This window comes from Petaurus breviceps, unplaced genomic scaffold (genome assembly GCF_028583685.1).
Source record: "Petaurus breviceps papuanus isolate PSGF00001 unplaced genomic scaffold, PetGlider_PUasm1.0 454, whole genome shotgun sequence".
Classification (NCBI taxonomy): Eukaryota; Metazoa; Chordata; class Mammalia; order Diprotodontia; family Petauridae; genus Petaurus; species Petaurus breviceps.
The window spans coordinates 1,428,401-1,436,091 of NW_027186342.1; the positions used below are offsets into that span (position 1 = coordinate 1,428,401).

A 7,691-nucleotide genomic window follows, 5' to 3' on the forward strand; every position below is an offset into this window, starting at 1 on the left:
ATAGATAGATAGATAGATAGATAGATAGATAGATAGATAGATAGATATATCATATATACCTAATATATATATGTTATATATATATATATATATAAATTGAATAGATTTTTATGTATAGGTGGTAGACACCTTGTTGAAAAAAAGTTTTTCAATAAAGCATTTTAAAAAATTAAAAAAGAAGAAAAAAGTTTTTCAAAAAATTACTTTTTTAACTATATATTTAAATTTGTACGCTATTATTCTGATTTAACAAACACCATAAAAAGAGAAAATCTTTCCATATATAAAGTAAAATATAAAAAGAGGTATATATGTGAAAGTACAAATATTTATCATGTACAGACGGCTTTTAAAAAAAATAGAGAACAAATTCAACATGTTACTTCCTGTTTTCCCCAATTGACAAACATTTATTTTATCTCCTACCCACTTCCTCCCACAATTGAGCAACAAGAAGAAGAAAGAAAATCCTCATAAACAAATAAGCTCAATGAATCAAAAATAATTCCCCAATTGACCATGTCCTAGAGTAAATGTGTCACTGTGCGTTTTGGGGGTATCAACTCTCTATCAGAAGGGGAAGCGCTGACTTCATCTTTGGCCCTCCAGACACACCATTCGTCATTGAATTCATCTTTCAACATTGTTTTTCTTTATAATGTCATTGTATCATTTTCCTTGTTCTGCTTGTGTAGCAGCAAGCACCCCAGCGTCCCCAGGGTGGCTGCCACCACAGGTTCTTAGATCTGCTTTGTTAAAGGAAAGCAACTCAAAATGGGTTAACAAGCTTACTTTAATCAGTCAAATATGTATCATTTACCTAGTTCAGCACCCTGAACTTCAGAATATACAGACAGAATTATCAAGACAGAAACAGATCACGTAGACAAGATTTCCAAACTGTCCAACCATTACATCCATACCAAATCAACATCTGGGTTTTTCAAAGGGGGGGGGGGGGGCTCTCAACAACCAACGGCTTCCCAGAGTTTCATCTGACCAAATCACAGAACACTTCTCAAAGTGAGCCCCCAAAACAAAGCCTCACATCAGGGCTTATATAGCCTTCTCCTGACTCAGAAAATGTAACAACCTTTTGGACCCACTGGCCAATCAAAAAGTATCTACTGAAAAACGAGCCTCCCACCCCAGGCTCCAGGTGCACTTTAGCCTAGGGGCAGGGAAGATCTTTAAATTTACATTCCCATTACAGCTTGTTTTATTCTGCAGTCAGTTCATAAAGACCCTCCCAGGTTCCTACAAAGCTATTGATTCAATCATTTCGGAAGAAAGCTAAGTGACTTGCCCAGGATCATATCCAGCTGGTGTCTAAAGCCAGATTTGAAATCAGGGTCTTTCTGACTCGAGGCCCAGCACTCTACCTACTAAGCCCTTCAGCTACAGTGGGAAAGCAAAAACCAACCAACCACTGCCTTGTGTGTCAAAAGGACATGGGAAGAAAAGTCATCACTGGAAAGGACAGCAACAGATGAGGTATCTTCAAAAAAGTTCAGGTTTCTGTAAGCATCAGAATATGAATATTTGAGAGGAAGAGATCTATGAAAAAGAGTAGTTTAATGATAAAGAGGGTTTCCAGAAAGCACATTGGAAAGGCTGGATCAGATTGAGTTGGGTAGGGATGAGAACTAAGGAATATAATATTGTAGGAGAAAGAGGTTTTTACCTCAGCAGAGGGTAACTAACTGAAGCACGGTGATTAAGAAAGTAGGAGACTGGACACACAGCAGCCATTTCTTATCCATGATGTCCTTTGATCTATGACAAGCAGATTCTTCTCTCTCCTAACTCTCTTCATTTCTATCTCTTGTATCTCTTCCTAGGCCACAAAAATGACCTCACATCAGTTTATAATCATTTTATGAAGTTTAAGCAAATTAAATTAACTGTCACAACAAGGAGAACAAAAGAGCTCAGAAAGTATCTTAGTCAGAAAGCATTTATCTTACTTACCAAAAGATAAAAACCAGTAATGGCAATACCGGATTAGAATCGAAAGTATTTGTAAAATGTTACAAAGAAGGCTGATGGACAGCTATTGTCTCATAAAGCAAAGAGAATCACGTTTTTAAGGTTTTTTTAAATCAAGTTTTTGAAAAGTCCAGAAATATATTTAACTAAGTCAAGGCCAAGGATATAAAGTCATCCCAAGGGCATTGAAGGATAAAAATGGAAGGAAGATAACAAAAGAAAAATGAAAAATCTGTTTACAAAATTATGATGAACTATTTTCTCTCTCAAGGACAATGGAACCCCTACATCTGGACCTTACCATCACAGTCTCAGGTAGGCTCATAGGGAATGTAGAAACAACACTAAAGAGAATGAAGACAGTAAAATCAGGTAGAATGGACCACATATAGAGAGATAAATCTATGCTAGAGGTGATATAATTGTGTGAGGGATTGAGGGATTAATATACGAGGTACCTAAAGGAAGGGTTGACACCAAAGGCATGGAAAAAATCTCAGATCTTATTAAAACTGAAAAAGGCAATAAAAAATGCCATAAACCAGTGCCATAAACTTTCTCTCTTATCTATAATCTTTATGAAAGTCATCTATATACAAATTGAGGACATCTTTGATGAAAGTAGGGAATTATCATCCTTTTGAAAGTGACAATCAGCAATGGACTATATCTTTAATATTTCACAACTGACTGAAAGGTGGAGGGAATATAAAATCACAGTATGCTTTCTATTTGCTGATTGTGAAAAAGCATTTGATTCAGTAAATCAAAATACCCCTGAGAAAGTCTTTTACAAAATTATCCAAATCACTAATAAATAAAGAGATTCAAATTAAAGCAATTTTGAGATTCTCCCTCACACCCATCAGATTGGCAAGGTTAAGAGGAGAATAACAAATTTTGGAGAAACTGAGGGCAAACAAGCCCAATAATGCACTCTTTTTTTTTTTTTTTGCTCTTTGGAGGGCAATTGGGGTTAAGTGACTTGCCCAAGGTCACACGGCTAGTTTTTGTGTTAAGTGTCTGAGGCCGGATTTGAACTCAGGTCCTCCTGACTCCAGGGCCAGTGCTCTATTCACTGCGCCACCTAGCTGCCCCAATAATCCACTCTTTGTGGAATGTAAATTGGTCTAGTCATTCTGGAAAGCAATTTGGTATTATACCTCAAAAGTCACTAATCTGTGCACATGCACGTAGTGGGGGTAGAATGCTGGGCCTGGAATCAGAAAGATGTTGAGTTAAGATTGGACCATAGACACTTACTAGCTTTGTGATTACTTAACTGCTGACTGCCTCAGTTTCCTCAACTGTAAAATTGGGATAATAATAGCACCTTCCTCCCAGGGTTGTTGTGAGGACAAGTTAGATATTTGCATACAATGCTTGGCACACAGTAAGTAGGCGCTTAATAAATGCTTGTTTCCTTCCTTCCATTCTTCTAGATCAGAGGTTCCCAAACATATTTGGCCTATTGCCCCTTTAAAAAAAAATTACTCAGCAGAGTCCTGGAAATCTACTTTCTTTAACCCCCTTTAATGGCTTTTTTGAAATTTGTATCATTTTAAAATATGTAAAATACATTATATATAAATTATATTTTAAGTGATGCAGCTTAAATTTAATAATTTATAATAAATTTATAGGTTTTTTCCTGCATTGAAATTTTGATGGTGCAATATTGCATCGTGTAACTGTATTAGTATCATATTGTAAACAAGTCATATTCATATAGTATCATATTATAAACACACATATTCCTGCCAATACATGCTGAACTTCCTGGAAAAGGGCAACACAATGCCTGATCTGACATGCTCACCTGCCAACACTTGCTTGTTAAGACCTGTTGGCAGACTTACCACTGGTGGGTTATAACTTGCATTTTGTGTTTATTTGGAAAATAATCTAATCACTACGACCTTAACTCTGTTACACAACAGATGAAACACGTGTAAACTGTTTTTCAAAATTTTATTGTCTTCTCTTCCTTCCTTATGCTTCCACAGCTCCCTTATTTTAATTCAGCCCCACCAATTGCACCCAAGGCTCTCCCCCATTGCTCCAGCACCGCCCTCCAGGGGCAGTATCACCCACTTTGGGAACCTGTGTATCTAGATCCTACCTCTCCTACTGTCACTCAGCAATCTCCCCTCCTTTAAAATTCATTCCTCCCATTTAGCCCAGTTTGGCCAGATTCTCTTTGGCCTTTAGGTCTTTCAGCTTCTAGGTCTCTCTCCTCAAGGATTTCATGATCTGGCTCACAGTCTTCCTCTAAACCAGGCCCGCACAACATACAGCCCTCAGTTCACTTTTGGTCCACCAAAGGGTTTTGGGCAGCCCATGAAAAATGTCAGGTTGCCACTGAACACTCTCCTGTTTATCACATGACCCACGGCAACCAACCATCCTCAGTCTGTCTCCAGGTTAACCTATCTGCAGCCCAAAAAAATTTAGCCTATTTTAATTTTGGCCCTTACCTATTGCTAAATTGTATAGGTCTGCTCTAAACCTTAAACCCTGCTCTCTTCTTTAGTGATTTTAATATTTATATTGCTATTCCTTCAAACATTCTGCCTATCATTCTCAACTCCAATGACTTCCATTTCTGCTCACCATTACCCACCAACACCTTAGACCTCATTCATATAACTCAAAACTTTTACCTCCATGATCTTGAATTCTGAAAATCCACTTTCTAATCCTAAAGCCCCTGCCCTTTTGTCTCTGTCTAGGTCGCTTCTGAATCTATTCTTTCTCACCGTGACCTCCAGTTCCTCCATCTCTCTCTGTTCACCTACTCCACCACCTCTCCTCTATTCTCACTTTTTCTCTTTGTAACCTTAACTGCACAATTGACCAGATTAACTATGCACTTTCCACCCTTGAATCTCTTGTTCTACTACTATTAAAGCTGCCAAAAACTCAGCTCTGGGTCTCTTCCCAAGCTGCCATCTTTTCTTAACTGATGAACACTGATGGAGAAAGTTACAGAAAAATCCCAATTTGGTTCACTAGAAGTTCATTGTCTCTAGTAAGACAGCATTAAAATAGTATAAGCAAAACTAATTATAGCATTAAATGACTGCCTTAAAAAGGGGAAAGAGATTTTTCTATTATTTATGTGGGGGGGGGAAGTGAAAACTTCTCAGAACTTCCCTCTCCCTTCCCCCACTCCTTCTTCTGCTGTTAATCAGCTGCAAGCCCTTTCAGGGGACTTTCAGATTTCCCACCTCTTCGGGCTCTCCCCCTGGCCAGTGGGGGGTCCGGGAGAGCAAAGCTCACTCCTCCCCATTGCTTTGAGTCCCTTCCCCCCCGCCCCCCGTTTCCCTTGCTGTCAATCAGTCTCCTTTGAGGGCTCCTCTGTTGTTTACCATTGGGGAAGATTTTCAAGCCAAGACTAGAGCCCATCCCCCAACCAATGGGAGAAGGGACCTCATTAGGGTATAAATTCTTGTTCTGCCTTTTGTAAAGTGCCTCTTTCTCATGATCAGTCATAGGGAAGACCTCCCTCTTCACCTGGGGAAGAGAATAAATTCCTGTTCCTATCCTAAGAGATCTCCATGTCCTTGATTAAATTTTAGATGAGATTTTTCATCACAAACACTTGTTTACATTATTTTTTCTTTCTTAAAAATTTACTTATTTTTGTTTTCAATTTTAGCTTTTATAAAATTTTGAGTTCTAAATTCCCCCCCTTAATTGAATGTTATCAAAATTACCCATTTTGCATTTCATAATGTTCTCCCAGTCCCCCCTCCCCAACATGGCAAGCAATCCGACACAGGCTATACATATATGATCAGATCAAGCATATTTCTACATTAGTCATATTGTGAAAGAAGAATCAGAATAAAAAGGAAAAACTATAAGAAAGAAAAAACAACATCAAAGAGACAAAATAGTATGCTGTGATCTGCCCTCAGACTCCATAGTTCTTTCTCTGGATGTGAATATCCCTTTCCATCATGAGTCTTCTGGAATTGTCTTAGATCATTGCATTGCTCAGAGGAGCTAAGTCTATCAAAGTTGTTCATTGCACTGTGTACAGTGTTCTCCTGGTTCTACTCACTTCATTCAGCATCAGTTCATGCAAGTTTTTTCAGGTTTTTCTCAAGTCTGCCTGCTCACCATTTCTTATGGAGTAATAGTATTCCATTACATTCATATACCATGACTTGTTCAGTCATTCCCCAATTGATGTGCATACCCTCAATTTCCAATTCTTTTTTTTTTTAAAGCAATCGGGGTTAAGTAACTTGCTCAAGGTTACACAGCCAGTTATTTCTGGGTGTGGTGGTGAGTATCTGAGCCCGGATTTGATCCAGGTCATCCCGACACTGGAGCCGGTGCTCTTACTCGCTGAGCCACCTGGCCACCCCTACTCAATTTCCAATTCTTTGCCACTACAAAAAGAGTTACTATATTTTAGTACATGTGGGTCCTTTTCCTTTTTTTATGATCTCTTTGGGATATAGACCTAGTAGGGGTATTGCTGGGTCAAAGGGTATGTATGCACAGTTTTATGGCCCTTTGGGCATAATTCATAATTGTTCTCTGCGATGATCTGATCAGTTCACAACTCCACCAACAATGCATTAGAGTTCCAATTTTCCCACATCTCCAACATTTATCATTTTCCTTGTTTGTCATGTTAGCCAATATGATAGGTGAGATGTGGTACCTCAGATTTGTTTTAATTTGCATTTCTCTAATCAATGGTGATTCAGAGCATTTTTTCATATGATTATAGATAGCTTTAATTTCTTCATCTGAAAACTGCCTGTTCATATCCTTTGACCATTTATCAATTGGGGAATGACTTCTTTTTCTGAAATGGGGTTAACTATTTTATAGAGTTGTTTTTTTTTAAAAGGGAATTTAAGAATTCTTAAAAATTAAGAAATTAAGAATTTCAGTGGAGGAAAATAAAAGTCTAGCTATGATAACTTAAATGTGAATGGATTAAACAATCCTGTAAAAGAGTGACAATGGATAAAAAAACAATATCCAACAATCTGTTGCATACAAGAAACTTATTCAGGTAGGCAATTAAGTAATAAGTATTTATTAAATGATTACTATATGCCAGATATTGGGATAAATGATTGGGATACAAATGTAAGTGAAAACAAAGACAATCATTGTCTTTGAGGAACTTACATTCTAATGGGCTCAAGGACTTGAAATCAGGAGAGTCAGAAGCACTGCAAGGAGGGAAATGAAGAATGGCAGGTCTGGCCACTCTCCAAAATAGAAACCCCAGAAGGAACTCACCAATGGAAGAAGGGCATCTGAGTTAGGGATATTGGTGGGAAGACCCCATGTACATGAAAATGAAATACTAGACCAATAAAGTTTACTATGTATTATGAAAAAATAATTACTTATGTCCCAAATCTGCCCTACTTGCTTTCCCCATTTACTATGTATTGCTTTATGTTCTAAATGACGACTATGAGATGGCACAGTGGCTAGAGTGCTCAAACTCCAATCTAGAAGACCTGAGTTCAAAACTAGCCTCAGACACTTATTACTACTTGACAATCCTGGACCTCACTAAGTCTCAATTGTTTCACCTGTAAAATGGGGGTAATAATCTTGGGGGGGAGGAGGGGAAGGGGTCCCTCTTCCCCCAACAACTCTTGGAGTTGTGAAAATAAAATGAGATAATATTTGTACAGCATTTTGCAAACATTAAGACA

At 38.0% G+C, this 7,691-nt stretch overlaps 1 protein-coding gene across 3 annotated transcripts in view; it reads right to left on the reverse strand.

The window, feature by feature from the left end:
• SPRYD3 (SPRY domain containing 3) overlaps positions 1-7,316 on the reverse strand; it is a 117,549-nt gene extending 110,233 nt beyond the window's left edge. For 2 of the 3 annotated variants that reach the window (XM_069101184.1, XM_069101181.1), the window contains exon 1: positions 7,307-7,316. The gene's annotated coding sequence lies outside the window, so the exon portion shown is untranslated. The remainder of the gene's footprint in view (positions 1-7,306) is intronic. The other variant, XM_069101182.1, reaches the window with a different exon arrangement.
• Positions 7,317-7,691: the final 375 nt, after the last annotated feature.